At 39.7% G+C, this 17906-nt stretch overlaps 1 protein-coding gene across 1 annotated transcript in view; it reads right to left on the bottom strand.

Moving 5' to 3' along the window:
* The window catches only part of ZNF599 (zinc finger protein 599), a 65843-nt gene that overhangs the window by 9433 nt on the left and 38504 nt on the right, over nt 1-17906 (bottom strand). Inside the window, exons 5-6 of the mRNA XM_089902932.1 lie at nt 1592-1643; nt 1008-1117 (exon numbers count right to left, since the gene is read on the bottom strand). The gene's annotated coding sequence lies outside the window, so the exon portion shown is untranslated. The remainder of the gene's footprint in view (nt 1-1007; nt 1118-1591; nt 1644-17906) is intronic.

Below are 17906 nucleotides of genomic sequence, written 5' to 3'. Positions count from 1 at the left end.
GTTGAAGAGAGAAATTGCCAACAGTCAAAGGGGCATTAAAAGACAGCATGAAACAGCAACAGGAAAAACAAGAGAAAAAGGAACGGCCTTCTCTGATTGTCCATTATTGCCACTTGCCATGTTTGCGCACCCTCTAAAATGATCTCCCATACCAAGAGACGATCATGGCCCAGACTTAAGTACACGAGGGATGAGCATGTAGGCATCAGGGGCCAAAAGCCTTTTAAAGGAGATTCTGTTCTTTAGAATGACTGCCAGTAGGACTCACACAGATGCCTCCTGATGTCCTGTCTGCTTCACTCACTTGCTGAACAACATGCCATTACCCAGGGGTTCTGCTGACTGGGCTATAAACCAATCAAGCTTGGCCACTCAGTCTCCATCTTGTAGGAATTTGGAGAAGGAACAAGTTAGGGCCAGCCTGTGCTGAGCACAGGAGTAAGAGGTAAAAAGAAGTGTGGGCTCGGGTGGCTGTTTCCTGCCACTAGAACACCCATGCAGAGACAGCCAGACGTAGAGAAAGACAGATATATGAGGGAAAAAAAAGTACAGCAAGAAGTAGAGACAAGGAATTGAGAGGTTTCTTAGATCAAGGGCAGGGGTGACCATTTCTGGCTATCAGCTCCCTGCAGCAGAAAAAGCCAATCTGCTGAGAATGGCACAAGGAGACCCACAAATAGATCAGAAGACACCAAGGCCAGTATCTAATCAGGATTTCTTCCATTTCCTGACTTTAGTCTCTCATGGTGCCTGACTGGACCTCCTGCCCCTCAATATTACAAGACACCCGTATTTCCTCCAACAAATCCTTCTCCCCTGCCATCTGAGCCGTTTTGAGGGGAACTAGGTTTCTTGCTCCAAATTCCTTGTGGCAGACACAGGAGCCTGAAGATAAACCAATACATGTCAGGGCCGTGGGGAGGAGGGAGAGTGTCCTCAGAAGCCTCCTGAAAAGGGCAGCATGAAAGAGGTTGTAGGTCCCCACAGAAAGAGCAGTGAGGCCTTACCCACAGGTCTCCAGCATCACCGCCCAGTACAGGCTCCTCTGGGCAGCATCCAGCTGCCCCCAGTCGTCCTAGGTAAAGGTCACTGCCACGTCCTTGAAGGTCACGGATGCCTGGAAAGTCAAACAGAGGTAGCTTTGTTGGCCCTGGGACAGACAGATGTGATTAGAGCTCAACATTCAGTCGTTGGTAAAGGACCAGAGGGCCCCAAAGTCAATATCACTCAGCACTTCCTGGGAGCCCGGCTCTGTGTCAGGCTCCAAGGCGAGGCAGACACTGCTTTTGGGCAGAATATGACTGTATTAGAGCCAAAGGTCTTCTATGCTGAAATCATTCACAAAAGACATAAAACGATGCCAAGGCCGTGTGGCCTAAGAGACATGCAAGCATTCTGGCAATGAAAGGGGGGGAACAGATGACAGTGCTCATAATACCTATCAGCGGGTCCTCACCATGTGCCTACACCATGGCCTCTAATTCCCTGTGTGAGCGGGACCAAGAGGGGCGGCAACCGCAACGGGTCCTGTGGGCTCCCTCTAACCACCCCCCCCCAACAAGGTCTTAGAAGGCGCAGAGATGGTTCCCACCTCTTTATGGTGATTCTCTGGGAAGTTCTGAAAGGTCGCGGGCAAGGAAAGCCTGTGAACACAAAAGAAACACGTTTCAAAAGAACTAACGCCCCCAGGACGCCGGAAGTCCAAGCCAACAACACAGGAAACGCCCGTTTTACCGTCCCTATTGGCCCAATTCTTACTGCTTCCTCCCAGCACAGACTTCTGGGTAGTGTAGTTTCTCCCCTGCAGGCAGCCTGGCCAAGAACCGGAAAGCCTTCAGGGAACCCTGGGTGGGGTGCTAGGAAATGATGGCCTGAGGCTCTTAGGAAGGGGCCGGGCCTCGCACCTTCTTAAAGGGGAAGTACACAGATTTATCCGCCACCTGTCACAGATAACTTTAAAGATTTCAGATGCTCCAAAAGTTACAAACCTAATTGGATACACCACACCAAACTATGACTCAGAAAGTGTGTATCTGTATCTAAGAGGAAACATATGATATCTAGCTACTCTTCAAATACATGGAGATTGAAGCCTTAGAGTTGGTCCTGTGGACCAAAAAAAAATGCACAACAGAGAGTTGTGACCTAAGTTTTATTCGGGGCAAAATGAGGACTTTAGCCTGGGACACAGCGGCTCAGATAGCTCTGAGGAACTGCTCCAAAGAGGTATGTGTGCACGCGTGCGCGCGTGTGTGTGTGAGTCAGTATATATGTGGTTTTGGTGAAGAGAGATACATGCAACCAAGCACACATTTTTGCAGAATGTTGCCACTAGTCCTGAGGAGCAGTGTCTCCATTAATGATTTTAGTCCTTTTCTAGATATGAGAAGATGTAAGAAATTGAGCTGATAAAACCTTCTCCTGAAAATATCTAACTATCTAAAGGCCTGTTCTGCCAGTTTTTCCTAGAGCACAGAGTGCCTCATTCCTGATCTCTGCTCTGAACTCTTCTCAAGGTGTGTCGAAAGTCAGCAACTGCAGTGGCTAGTAATCTAATCCTTGTAGAGGCAGATGGCTAGTGACAATTTTTATTTGGCAGTTTTGTAAATTTCAGTATGTTTTGTTAGGGATAAGTGAGAAAAGTCTCCAGCAGGGATGGAAAGATGGAGGGGAGGGGAGGACTTTCAGAGGCTCTGAAGCTGGTGAACATGGGTGGCACTCTGCCTCTGGTTGCCTCAGAAAACGTCTGTCCTGTTGGTATAATCAGTGATGTGTCCAACCCAGCAAGCAACATTATTTTATCCAGATACTCATCCTAAAACACATTCAATTTCTTTTAGGAATCTGGAAAGGAAAGCCACTTACACAATGTCATTTCCTGCTGGGAAAGAAGCTGTCACGACCCCTGCAAGTGTGCCAAAGGGGCCTCTGAAACCTGAGACAAATATTTGTGACTTCAGGGTCTCAATTCTTTACTAAGAAGTGATTATCGCTTCACCTGTAATTTCACAACAGTAGTAACTGCATGCAGAGTGAGAGTATCACTGAAACACACTTGTAAATTATTTAAATTCCTGAGAGTCATTACTCATAATTAAGAATTCATTCAAAGATAGTGGCAGAAATACCCATGGGAAAGCACACTGTGAGAAGTGAAAAAAGTTAATATCTTGAGGAACTTTGAGGATAAGAAACTGATGTCTGAGGAGTAATAGTATGAGAAGTAAGAGCCTGTGCTATCCTACAAGTTTTACCACACTTGAGGATTTCTCTTTAAAACGTGTGCCTTTTTTATTCTTAACACACTGAGGCAAAACCCACCAGAAGAAAGTGGTAAAGAGGACATTTGGAAGGATTTTCCAGAATGGTGAAAATGAACAGGAAGGGAGGTTGTTGTCATGTTTATTCACTGCTCTAACCAATGTTCAGTGAGCAAATAATGGATTTTTGGGCACTATCATCAGTGTATGGGAGACAAAGGAAAGAAGAGACACAAAGAAACCTGCCCTCATGATACGTACATTCCATTTGAGAACGACAGGCAGGAAAAATGAAAAAAAAAAAACTAAATTAAATACTATGTAAAACATGGTAGACAAAATGGGGAAAAGGAGAGAAGGTGAGGGTGCCAAGAAGGTGGTGGAACAAATATTGAGTCAGGAAGTAAAGGAAAATAATTTTTCAAGTAGAAAATATGAATTAATGATGCCGTTTTTAAAAAGAGCTTATGTAGGTGTAGATAGAGTAGGAAGCACCAGGATTTTCTCTCCTCACATAGACAACAATTTCAGCAGAATCTATCTAATGTAAGTATTTTGGAACTCTGTAGTCTACTGCAGTCAAATTCCATAAGAAGACTTGGGCAGTAAATTGTGGTTAATGTTAGTCAATTTCAGCCCTTAGCACAGTAGCAGCTACCAGTCCTCCACCTCCAGCCCTGTGACAGACCACTGTGCATGTGTTCCTGGAGCAAGCTGTGTATAGCTTGTGCGAACCAGGGCAAAAAGAACCCTGTCCTCGAAACATCAGGGATCTGTTCTTTGATTTCTGTTCTTGATTAGAGAGGAGCAGACAACTGAGGGCTGTGAGGTGCACTGTTCTTGCACCTCCCCTCCCACTCTGGCTGATGTGACTTCTGGGAGGATTTAAAGGGCTAGAACCCTTTTTTTTCCTCCCTTCAGTTTTCTCATTTTCCCACTTTGGGAGCTAGAAATCAAGGACTAGGACAGTGAAAAGCAACTTGCAAATATGAGAAAAATTAGAAAGTGATGAGGGAAAGGTGCAGGCCCAGAAAACACCTGAGAAGACTGAAAGTTTAAACCTCAGGTGATCCTTCCCACAGAGTTAGCCTACAAAATGAAAATAAAATAAGCAAAAATAGCAAGCCCTGGAAAAAGGGAAGAGTCTGATTTCCAGAATTACCACATTATTAGATTTAAATGTCCAGTGTTCAACAACAACAACAACAAAATAAAACAAAAGAGAGAAAGAAATAAAAAACAGAGCCAAAGAGAACTGCTAGATACCATGTAGAAGACTAATACACATTACAGGACTGCCAGAAAAGGAGAGAGAGAAAGGGGAAGAGAGAATATTTGAAGAAACGTGGCTGAAATCTTTCCTAATTTGATGAAAGGCATAATTATAAATATCTCAGAAGTTCAACAAACTCCAAGTAAGATGACTGCAAGGAGACCCACTGCAAGACACAATATAATCAAAATTTGAAAGACAAAGACAAAAGAGAGAGTTTTGAAAGTAGTAAGAGAGTAGCAACTTATCACATGCAAGGGATCAACATTAATATCATCAGCCTATTTCTCATTAGAAACTTTGAGGGCCAGGAGGCAGTGGGCCAATACATTAAAATGCTGAAACAAACCACCACCACCAACAAAACAAACACTCACACCATCAACCAAGAATCCTCTATCTGGCAAAGCTTGGAGCCAAGAAATTAAGACATTCCTACATAAATAAAAGCTGTGGCAGTTTGTCACCACTAGAGCTGTCCTGTGTGAAATGCTCAAGGGAGTCCTGCAGTCCTGAAATAAAGGGAAACTACACAGTAACTTGAAGACACATGAAGGAGTAAAGATCTTAATAAAGGTAAATACGTGGGAAATTATAAAATCTAGTATTATTGTAACACCAGTTTCTAACTCCACTTTTTGATTTCTACATTACTTTTTAAAATTATTAGTCTAAAACTAGTACGATTGTAACTTTGGTTTGTAACTCTGCAGTTTGTATCCTACATATCATAAGATACTAATGCACTTTAAAGAATTATTAGTTTATATTTTTAGTCACACAATCTAAAAGATATAATTTTATGATATCAAACACCAGGGTTGGGGACGGAGTTGTAAAACAGCAGAGTTTTTGTATGTTATTGGTTAAGCTGGATAAATTCAAATTAGAATGTAATGACTTTAGTATGTTAAATGTAATCCCATGGTAACCACAAAGAAACAGCTATAAAATATATACAACAGAAAATGAGAAAAGAATTTAGATGTTTCACTACAAAAAACAGACCAAACACAAAAGAATACAGTAATGCAGGAAGTTAGGAATAAAAGAGCTACATCTTTGTTTTCTTTAAGTTATGTAGAAAACAAAAAGCAAAATGATAGAAGGAACAAGGTAAAACCCTAGAAGAAGAAGTGGAGATATGCAATCTACCCCATAGAGAATTCAAGGTAATGATGGTAAATATGTTTAAAGAACTTGGGAAAAGATTGGATGAACAGAGTGAGAAGTTAGAAGGTTTTAATGAGTTAGAAAATATAAATAAGAACCAAGCAGAGATGAAGAATACAATAAGTGATATGAAAAATACACTAGAAGGAAGAAACATTAGATTAAATGATACAGAGAAATGGATCAGTGAGCTGGAAGACAGAGTAGTGGAAATCACTGAAGCTGAACAGAAAAAGAAAAGAGAATAAGAAGAAATGAGGACAATTTAAGAGACCTCTTGAACAACATCAAGCATACTAACGTTCTCATTATAGGGGTCCCAGAAGGAGAAGAGAGAGAGAAAGGGGCATAGAACATATGTGAAGATATCATAGTCGAAAACTTCCCTAACCTGGAAAAGGAAACAGACATCCAGGTCCAGGTAGCATAGAGAGTCCCAAAAAGGATCAACCCAAAGAGGACCAAACCAAGACACACTGTAACTAAAATGGCAAAAATTAAAGATAAAGAGAGAATATTAAAAGCAGTAAGGGAAAAGCAACAAGTTACAGGGAACTCCCATAATGCTAACATTTGACTTTTCAGCAGAAATTCTGCAGACAAGAAGAGAATGGCATGATATAGTTAAAATGATGAAAGGGGAAAACCTACAACCAGGAATACTCTGCCCAGCAAGGACTTCATTCATATTTGATGGAAAGATCAAAAGTTTTACAGAGAAGCAAATGCTAAAAGTGTTCAGCACCACCAAACCAGCTTTACAAGAAATGTTAAAGGGACTTCTCTAACTAAAAAAGAAATGGCCACAACTAGAAACATGAAAATTATAAAAGGAAAAATCTCATTGTAAAGGCAAATATATAGAAAAGGTAGTAAATCAACCACTTATAAAGCTAGTAGGAAGGTTAAAGACAAAAGTAGTAAAATAATCTATATCCAGAATAAGTAGTTAAGGGATACAAAAAAAACACAAAAAGATGTAAAATATGATGTCAAAACATTAAAAGTGGTGGGGAGGGCTTCCCTGGTGGCGCAGTGGATGAGAATCTGCCTGTTAATGCAGGGGACATGGGTTCGAGCCCTGGTCTGGGAAGATCCCACATGCCGCGGAGCAACTAGGCCCATGAGCCACATCTACTGAGCCTGCGCGTCTGGAGCCTGTGCTCCACAACAAGAGAGGCCGCGATAGTGAGAGGCCTGCACACCGCGATGAAGAGTGGCCCCCGCTCGCCACAACTAGAGAAAGCCCTTGCACAGAAATGAAGACCCAACAGAGCCAAAAATAAATTAATTACTTAAAAGTGGTGGGGAGAGTAAAAATGCAGGTTTGTTAAAGTACATTTGAACTTAAGACATCAGCAACTTAAAATAATTACATATCTATATTGCTATCTAGTTACAGATAAAGATACGGATATAAATTGTTATATGTAAACATCACAGTAACCACAAGCCAAAAATCTATAACCGATAATACAGAAAAAAAGAAAGGAATTCAAACATAACACTAGAGATGGTCATTAAAGCACAAGGGAAGAGAACGAAGAAGAAAGGAACAAAAATAACTGCAAAAAGAACCCAAAAAACAATTAAAAATGGTTATAAGTACATACCTATCAATAATTACTTTAAATGTAAATGGACTAAATGTCCCCATCAAAAGACATAGAGTGGCTGCATGACCCGTATATAAGCTGCCAAGAAGAGACTCACTTCAGACCTAAGACACACACAGACTGAAAGGGCATAGAAAAAGGTATTCCATGCAAATGGAAATTAAAAGAAAGCCAGGGTAGCAATACTTATATCAGATAGTACTATGTCAATACTTATATCAGAAAATAGACTTTAAAACAAAGACCATACAAAGACAAAGAGGATATTCCATAATGATCAAGGGATCAATCCAAGAAGAAGCCATAACAATTGTAAATATATATTCACACAACATAGGAGCATCCAAATACATAAAGCAAATATTAACAGACATAAGGACATAACTAGACATAACTAGACACAATACTAGTAGGGGACTTTAACACCCCACTTATATCAATGGACAGACCACCCAGATAGAAAATCAGTAAGGAAACACTGGCCTTAAATGACATGTTAGATCAGGTGAATGTAATAGCTATATGTAGAACATTCCATCCAAAAGCAACAGAATATAAATTCTTTTCAAGTGCCCATGGAACATTCTCCAGGGTAGATCACATTCTAGGCCACAAAACAAGCATTGGTACATTTAAGAAAACTGAAATCATATCAAGCATCTTTTCTGACCACAATGCTATGAGACTAGAAATCAACCATAACTAAAAACCCCCTGCAAAAACCACAAACACATGGAGGCTAAAAAGTATGCTACTAACAACCTATGGGTCACTGAAGAAATCAAAAAGGAACTAAAAAAATACCTGGACACAAAGAAAATGAAAACACAAAATCTATGAGACACAGCAAAAGGAGTTCCAAGAGGGAAGTTTATAATGACACAAACTTACATCAGGACACAAGAAAAATCTCAAATAAACCACCTAACCTTACACCTAGTGGAATTAGAAAAAGAAGAACAGACAAAACACAAGATTAAAGAAGGAAAGAAATCATACCTCTCAGAGCAGAAATAAATGAAATAGGGACTAAAAAACCCACAATAGAATACATCATTGTAACTAAGAGCTGATTCTTTGAAAAGATAACAAAAATGGTAAACCCTTAGCCAGTATCATCAAGAAAAAATGAGAGAGGGCACAAATAAATGAAATCTGATGTGAAAGAGGAGAAGTTACAAATGATACCACAGAAATACAAAGGATCATAAGAGATTACTACATTTATATATATTTATATATTTAGATACTAAAATTATATGCCAGTAAAATGGATAACCTAGAAGAAATGGACAAATTCCTACAAACATACAATCTCCCAAGACTGGATCAGGAAGAAATAGAAAATATGAAAGAACCAATTACCAGTAATGAAACTGAATCAGTAATAAAACAACTCCCAACAAACAAAAGTTCAGGTCCAGATGGCTTCACAGTTGAATTCTACCAAAAATTTAGAAGACAGATAACACCTATCCTTCTTAAACTATTCCAGAAAATTTCAGAGGGTGGAACACTCCCAAACTCCTATGACACCAGCATCACCCTGATACCAAAACTAGACAAAGATATCACAAAAAAAGAAAATAACAGGCCAATATCATTGACAAACACATATGCAAAAATCCTCCACAAAATATTAGCAAATGGAATCCAACAGTATATTAAAGGATCGTACACCATGATCACTGGAATTTATCCCAGGGATGCAAGGATGGTTCAATACCCACATATCAATCAATGTGATAAAACACATTAGCAAACTGAAGAATAAAAACCATATGATCATCTCAGTAGATGCAGAAAAAGCTTTTGACAAAATTCAACATCAATTTATGATAAAAACTCTCAACAAAGTGGGCACAGAGGGAACATACCTTGACATTATAAAGGCCATATATGAAAAGTCCACAGCTAACATCATACTCAACAGTGAAAAGCTGAAAGCATTTCCTCTAAGACCTGGAACAAGACAAGGATGCCCACTCTCACCACTTTTATTCAACATAGTATTGAAATTTCTAGCCATAACAGTCAGACAAGAAAAATAAATAAAAGGCATCCAAATTGAAAACGAAGAAGTAAAATTGTCACTGTCTGCAGATGACACAATACTACATAATACATAGAAAATCCTAAATATGCCACCAAAAAGCTACTAGAACTCCTCAATTAATTTGGTAAAGTTGCAGGACACAAAATTAATATATAGAAATCTGTTGTGTTTCAATATACTGATAATGAACTATCAGAAAGAGAAATTAAAAAGCAGTCCCATTCACAATCACATCAAAAAGAATAAAATACCTGGGAATAAATCTAGCTAAGGAGGTAAAATACATGTACTCAGAAAACAATAAGACACCGACGAGTGCTTTGTGACAGCCTGGAGGGGTGGGATAGGGAGAGTGGGAGGGAGGGAGACGCAAGAGGGAAGACATATGGGAACATATGTATATGTATAATTTGTTACACATATATTCACTTTGTTATAAAGCAGAAACTGGCACACCATTGTAAAGCAATTATACCCCCATAAAGATGTTAAAAAAAAAAAAAGACACCGACGAAAGAAGTTTAGGTTGACAATGCATATGGAAAGATATATTGTGCTCATGGATTGGAAGAATTAATATTGTTAAAATTTCCATACTACACAAGGCAATATAAGATATAATGCAATCCCTATCAAAATACCAATGGCATTTTTCACAGAACTAGAACAAAATAGTCTAAAATTTGTATGGGGACTTCGCTGGTGGCAGAGCAGTTAAGACTCTGCGCTCCCAATGCAGGGGGTCCGGGTTCAATCCCTGGTCAGGGAACTAGATCCCACGTGCATGCCGTTAACAACTAAGAGTTCGCATGCCACAACTAAGGAGCCTACGTGCCACAACTAAGGATCTGGTGAGCCTCAACTAAGGAGCCCTGGAGATGCAACTAAGACCCCATGCAACCAAATAAATAAATGTTTTAAAAAATGAAATTTGTATGGAAACACAAAAGAACTCACAAAGCTAGAGGTATCAAACTTTCTGATATCAAACTATACCACAGAACTACAGTAATCTAAACAGTATGATACTGGCACAAAAACAGACACAGAGATCAATGAAACAAGATAGAGAGCCTGGAAATGAACCCACACTTATAAGGGCAATTAATGAATGACAAAGGAGGCAGGAATATAAAATGGGGGAAAGATAGACTCTTCAATGAGCGGTGTTAGGAAAACTGGACAGCTACATGCAAGAGAATCAAACTGGACTACTTTCTCACACCATATAAAAAATAAATTCAACATGGATTAAAGACTTCAATGTAAGACCTGAAACCATAAAATTTCTAGAAGGAAACATAGGCAATATCCTTTTTTACATTGTTATTAGCAATATTTTTTGTATATGTTTCCTCAGGCAAGGGAAATAAAAGCAAACAAATAAACAGTTGAGACTACATCAAACTAAAAAGCTTTCTCACAGCAAAGAAGCCATCAATAAAACTAAAAGACAACCTACCAAATGGGAGAAGATACTTGCAAATGATATATCCAATAAGGGGTTAATATCCAAAATATATAAATAACTCATATAACTCAAAAACAACAACAAAAACAAACAACTCAAAAAATGGGCAGACGAGTTGATTTGACATTTTTCCAAAGAAGACATACAGATGGCCAACAGGCACATGAAAAGATGCTCAGCATCGCTAATCACCAGGGAAATGCAAATCAAAACCACAATGAGATGTCACTTCACATCTGTCAGGATGGCTATTACCAAACAGACAAGAAATGACAAGTACTGGAGAGAATGTGGAGAAAAGGGAACCCTTCTGCACTGTTTGTAGAAATGTAAATTGGTGCAGCCACTATAGAAAACAGTATGGAGATTCCTCAGAAAAAATTAAGAATACTACCATATGAACCATCTATGTCATTTATGGGTATTTATCCAAAGAATGTGAGAACACTAATCAAAAAAGATATGCGAACCCCCATGTTCATTGCAGCATTATTTACAATAGCCAAGACATGGAAACAACCTAAGTGCCCATCAAAGGATGAATGGATAATGAAGATGTGAGATACACGCACACAATGGAATATTCATACTACTCAGCCATAAAAAGATGAGATCTTCCCATTTGGGACAACATGGATGGACCTTGAGGGTATTATGCTAAGTGAAATAAGTCAGACAGAGAAAGACAAATACTGTATGACTTCACTCCTATGTGGAATAAAAAAACTAATAAACAAACAAAAACATAATAAATGAACAAATCAAATCAAACAAAAACAAATACATAGATACTTTGAGAACAGAATAGTGGTTATCAGAAGGCACAAGGGGGAGGAAGGGCAAAATTGCTAAAAGGGATCAACAGTATGGGGACAAAGGGAAAATAAATGATTGCATTTATATGAAATTCTGAAAATAGACAAATCTATAGAATCTTAAAGTAGATTAGGGTAGGGAGGATGGGAAGATTGGATAGACTGGAAAATGAAGAAGCATATAAGATGCCTTTCTTTCTTTCCTTCCTTCCTTCCTTCCTCCCTTCCTCCCTCCCTCCCTCCCTCCCTCCCTCCCTCCCTCCCTCCCTCCCTCCCTCCCTTCCTTTCTTACTTATAAAGTACCTTCAATACCCTAGTACTGATCTTCATGTTGGAGGTGCATTGGTGAAAAGAGACCTGTATTCTTTCAGTAAGTTTCAATCAAGTGCTTGCTGACAAATAATAAACAAACCATAGTGAATTACCATAGGAGTAACAAAAATTGATGAGTGTTGGGTGAATAATTAAAATAGGATGGTGTACAGAGGGACTAGATGGCACCTGCAGAGAGAGTGGTGAGGAACGACCCATTTGAGAAGGTGACAATAGAGCAAGGATCTAGAAGACAAGATAGAACAGTAGTGAGGTCATGAGGAGGAGCCTCCAGGCAAAAGGCTTGTTTAAAGGCTTAAACATGCATAAATGTGGCTTATGAGAGGTAGAGAAGGCAGGTCACTGAATTAACATGTGTGTCCTTGTGAGCAAGGAGAAGCATGGAAGGAGGCAGAGCCAAGTCAGGTAGGCCTGTATAAGCCAACATAAAGAATTTGGATTATATTCTTTGGGAGATCAGAAGATATTAAAAGATGTTACAAAATGGAATTCTATTTATGTAGTTTAGAAATCATCTAATTTCTGTATAGAGAATGGACTATATGGATGCAAGCGTGAAAGCACAGGACTGGTTAAGCAGTCCTTGCAGTGCTTCATGTGAGAACTGGATGCAAATAAATGAAGGCTGAGGCCCCATCACTTTGAGGCAGCATTGAAAACAACACTGTCTGCTGGAATGAATGTGCAGGGAGGGTAAGTGAGGACAAAAGAGGGATACAGGAAAATGTCTGGATGTTCAGCTTTGTCTGGTGGGTGGATGGCGATTCCATTTGCTAAGTGTGGGGGCTTGAAAGAGGAGGAGAATAAGGAGAAAATCAAGATGTCTGTGTGGGCCCCATGAAGCATGTGGAGTTTGAGTTGACAATGAACAACCAAAATGAGCTGGGAGGTAAAGAGCTGGATGTATGGATAGAGAGTTCCAGGGAGAGGCAAGGCTGGGTTATAGATAGACTTGGGAGTCTTTTTTTTAAAGGATGAGTTATAAACACATGGAAATGCAAAAGAAAACATGTAGGAAACGTGGAAATGGAGGCCAAATATGGTCTTGGGTCCCTTTAACATTTAGAGATCAAAGGAGAGAAGAACAAGCCAAAGAAACTAAGAAGCAGCAGCCATTAAAATAAAAATTAAGAAAAATGTAGTGTCATAGAATCAAGAGAAGAGACTGAAGAATGAGGAAGTTGTCAATTGTGTCAAATGCTAACAGGTCAAGGAACATAGTGACAGAAGTGGGACTCAGATTTAGCAATGTAGAGATCACTTTGACCTACAGAACAGCAGTCTCAGGAAAATAATAGGAATGTTCTCTGATAGGACACAGTTATGGAGAGATTGTGGAGTGAAAATTAAAGAAAATTAATATAGAAAAAATTTCCAAGAAGGTTTTCTACTGAGAATAGAAGTGGTGTACTTGCTGGAGGGGGTTTTGGGAAAAGAGAGGGTTTTTAAAAGGTGAACTATTCTAGATAGCTAAGCAGATCTGAAAGATGATGGAAAAGATCTAGTAAAGGCAGAAAAAAATGTTGATTAAAGAGAGAGAAGGGATAATGGCAGGAAGCACATGTGTTCCTATGGATATTATTGTCTCGGGGTCAATAAAGGTTATTCTTAAGAAAGAATTTTCTAATAGTGATGACCCAGAGTAGTAAAGCTTGAATTATCAGTAGAGCATGGTGACACTCCATAGAATAAGCTCACTGAGATGGCAGCTGTGTTTGTCAGGATTCTCCAGTGAAAACAGAACCAATAAGGGGTGTGCGTGTTTGTGTGTCTGTGTGTCTGTGTGTGTGTGTGTGTGTGTGTGTGTGTGTGTGTGTAGATCAGATAGGTAGATACTTAGTTAGATAGACAGAGATAGAGATACTTATTTTAATGGACTGAGTTACACAACTGGGGGGGATGGCAAGCCTTAATTCTTGCCAGCAGGCTGGAGACCCAGGGAAGAGTTGATGTTGCAGTTTGAGTCTGAAGGCAGAACTCCTTCTTCCTCAGGGTATCTCAGTCTTTTTCTCTTTGGATCTTTGACTGGTTGGATGAGGCCCACCCACATTATAGAGGGTAATCTGCTTTACTCAAAGTCTACAGATTTAATGTTATATGTTAATCTCATCTAAAAAATATCTTCACAGCAACATCCAGACTAGTGTTTGACCGAAAATCTGGGCACCATAGCGCAACCAAGTTGACACATAAAATTAACCATCAGAGCAGGGTACATATAACATTTACTGAGTATCAACTTTATGTCTGTCACAGAGGACATAAGACAGATAAAAGAATGTTACTGGGATTCCTCCTTCACTGAACACTGACGAAGGTGCTGTGGCAGAGAGGGTTCTGGAAATAGGACTGAGTTTAAATTGGCAGGATCCACTGACAGTGGAACCAAACTGGGGGTCCTCTAAAACTTGGACCAGGGCAGCTTCTCAAGGGCACTGATGAAGAACATTATGCTCAACTTCTTTCTGACAATGTCGTTGTGTCCTTTTCCGCACTTAGGGAATGTGCTGAACCAAAAGATGCCTCGGTCCCCCCTAGTAGGTACAGATCACTACAGCCTCAAAAGATGCACCAGAGGAATCTTTCATGCCTTTAGTATTGCCTTCAGAAGCATTTCTTAAATGACAGGGACCCACTGGCAGCTCACAGGAAACACCCTTATTTCTGTTTGTGGTCCTAAATCCCCACTCAGTACAGGTAGCCCAGAGCCCCACATGCTCTTTCCCTCCGACAGTTTGGATGGAAGAGAATACACTGAAAAGGGGTTCCAGAAGCAGGTAGGTCCCTTCACCAGTTACCTGAAATCTTGGAACTAGATTCTAAAAAGCTCCAGACTTCCTCCTAAGGCCAAAACATGGAATAGAATAGCCTTCATAGAGGCACTCTGTTGGTATGTATTAAAGAAGCCTAGAGACAGGTAAATTCTTTGACCAGTAGCATAGAATCTAGGGATTTACCACTTAAAAAAACCAAGTACATATGCAATGATGTATGTACAAGGATATTCTTCACAAATTTAAGTAAAAACTTGAGCACAAAGCAGATGTTCATCAAGGGGAGGGCACTTAAATCTATTACTGTTATGATTCCTGATATGGAACTGTGGACATTCTAATGATAATGTAGGTTGTATGTTGTTAGTATTGTAAGACATTCACAATGGATTGAGTGAAAAAGAATATGAGCGTACACGTAAAATAAATCTGTATTTTAAAATAAATGATACCTTTCTCTCAATAGATTAGCATGATAAGTCACTTTCTATGGGTAAATAGAATGAGTTAAAATTTTCTTTTTCTAAATTTTGCAATAGTGTTTATTGAAGTTTTGTAAAAAGAACAGTGACACTTTACTTCCATCCACATACTTTCCCAGACTAACATACATATTGGACTTCACCTCCCATGAGCCATTTTTTTTTGAGAAATCATGCAAAATCAATAGGAAAAACTTGAGCTCTCTACCTAGTAAGCCCCCGAGGGTATTCTCAGCCTTAAAGTCTAAATGAAACCCCTTCTTATGGAGCTAAAGCAAGACTTATTCCAATTCCTCCATAATCTAAGAGGGAGGAAAGGAAGTGAGATGGGCACCCTCCTCCCCATCATACCCAGACAGTGCCCTTGATACCCATCCTTAGTTTTCCTCAGGGAACCCAGCCAACCTATCAAGCAAAGTCTTTATACTATTGTCAAACATATGCACACCTGACACTTCATACTGAAGTGTCTGGTGTTACCTGATACTAGTCACATAAATAATCAGAGATGTGGGATATCAGAGGTCCTCTTGGACAGAAGGAGAGAACACAAACGTATTGTTGGAGGCTCTGCACAGGTTCTACATTGGGCATTCCAGGGTCAGGCTTAGGCCAGACTGGGAATGGATAGGTCTTCAAAACAGTGACAGGAGAACTAGGACTAGGCTCTTGGATTTAAAACTTTGGTCCATAGTGGGATGTGTAGGCTTATTACAAAGTGATAGATGGAGAATGAGCCAGGAACAAGGACAAAGATTTCTAGCAGAGGTCTCAGCAGGAGTTTCTCCCTATGGCAAATACATATAATTTTTTTTGATGTCTCTGGAAGCTTAGAGTTCGAAACTTCCTTATCACCCTGAGTCTTGGAACAGTTTCAGCATCAACATGAACTGGCTTTTCTTCTCCCAGTTCATATTCTTTTTTTAAAAAAATAAATTTTATATATTTATTGGCAGCATTGGGTCTTCATTGCTGCGTGCGGGCTTTCTCTAGTTGCAGTGAGCGGGGGCTACTCTTCGCTGTGGTGTGCAGGCTTCTCATTGCTGTGGCTTCTCTTGTTGCGGAGCATGGGCTCTAGGCACAAGGGCTTCAGTAGTTGTGGCACATGGGCTCAGTAGTTGTGGCTCATGGGCTGTAGAGCGCAGGCTTAGTAGTTGTGGCGCATGGGCTTAGATGCTCCACAGCATGTGGGATCTTCCCGGACCAGGGATGGAACCCTTGTCCCCTGCATTGGCAGGCGGATTCTTAACCACTGTGCCACCAGGGAAGTCCCTCCCAGTTCATATTCTAAAATGCGCCCTTGAACAGATAAATTACAATAGCAAAATCATTTATTGTAAATATTGCCTAATAGAAAAGGGAACGAAGGCAGCTCAGGGCTAGTGGAAGGGGGAGGGTTCAGTATGGCATGTAAAGTATTTTCCTGTCTCCTTATTGATCTCTCTTGGCCCTATTTTCTTTCTCAAGTGACTGGCGTATTTGTTTAAAACTGGTTTACTTATGCCCGAGTCCCCAGTCCATCTGCCCCTGGATTTCTTTTTCTTAGTCTTGCTATTCATCAGAGTGCCTCTATCCTTTCTGTTAAAAATGCAAATCATAGAGCACTCACATCTTAGGGGTTCAGCTTTGAAGTAATGTTCCTTAAGCACTGGTCATAAATAGCTACTGAAATAGAAGCTATTGAAATAGCTTCTCACCTCTGCCCCCAGTCACATCTAGTCCTTTAATGTTAACCCCCCTTCCCCATGAACTTAATTTATGTCCCAGACATCTGAGGACCCATAATGGGAAGGCTTCATAATTCTTCCAAGAAGCTCATGAGGAAAAGCAGCAACAATGAGGAATTCCTATATAAGATTTTCTGGAAGGACTGAGCAGGGACTTTATGTCTTGGATTTAGTTTAAAGTGGCTCCAGAGTGGTAGTAATCCCAGATCTTGTCTGAAAATAAAACTATATAATCTCTAGAAAAGAGAGGCACTTTCATCCAAGGATATTGGGGAGCCCAGTAAAATCTCTTTTCAAGGACTGAGTGGCACACAGATAACCAACCAAAAAAGGAAACAAAGCAAACTAAGTAAAGAAATTAAAAAATAAATTTACAAAGGTTCATAAGATCCTCAATTATTGGTATTATCAAATGCATATTATGAATCAACTGTGCCTACCATGTTACAAAAATCTTTGAAAAACTGAAAACTAAAAAAAAAAATCCCCTGGAAAGGGAATTATGAATGTTAGATAAATAAGAATAAATCACCCAGATTGCAATACAGAGACTGAAAGATGGAAATTACAGAGGATAGAATGGAAAAACCTACCTAACAGCTAATTGGAGTTCACAAGAAGAGGAGGGGAGTAGAGGCAATGTATGGAGAAGAAAAATTTGCTGAGCACAAGAAGATGCCACTTCACAGATTCAGACTGCTCAACAATCCCAAGCAGGAGAAAAATCAAAGAATTTCACACTCAGAAACATTATGCAAAAAATGTAGAAAGCATATTTGGTTACCGAATCCAGTTCAATGCCCAGGGTTCTCAGGGGAAAATTTTTAGTATCCTAGTCTCTGCATTCTCCCTTTAAAATCTTGCATTTTTCCGTGTAACTTGTATTTTAATATTAAAAAGGTCATTGTTCTAAAAGAACATTGACC

The sequence above is a fragment of the Delphinapterus leucas genome, chromosome 20 (assembly GCF_059928025.1).
Source record: "Delphinapterus leucas isolate spDelLeu-1000000601 "Yukka" chromosome 20, BTC_Dleu_Yukka2, whole genome shotgun sequence".
NCBI classification, from domain to species: domain Eukaryota; kingdom Metazoa; phylum Chordata; class Mammalia; order Artiodactyla; family Monodontidae; genus Delphinapterus; species Delphinapterus leucas.
Note: the sequence above shows the minus strand (reverse complement) of the source record. Positions and strands in the feature narration are given on the sequence as shown.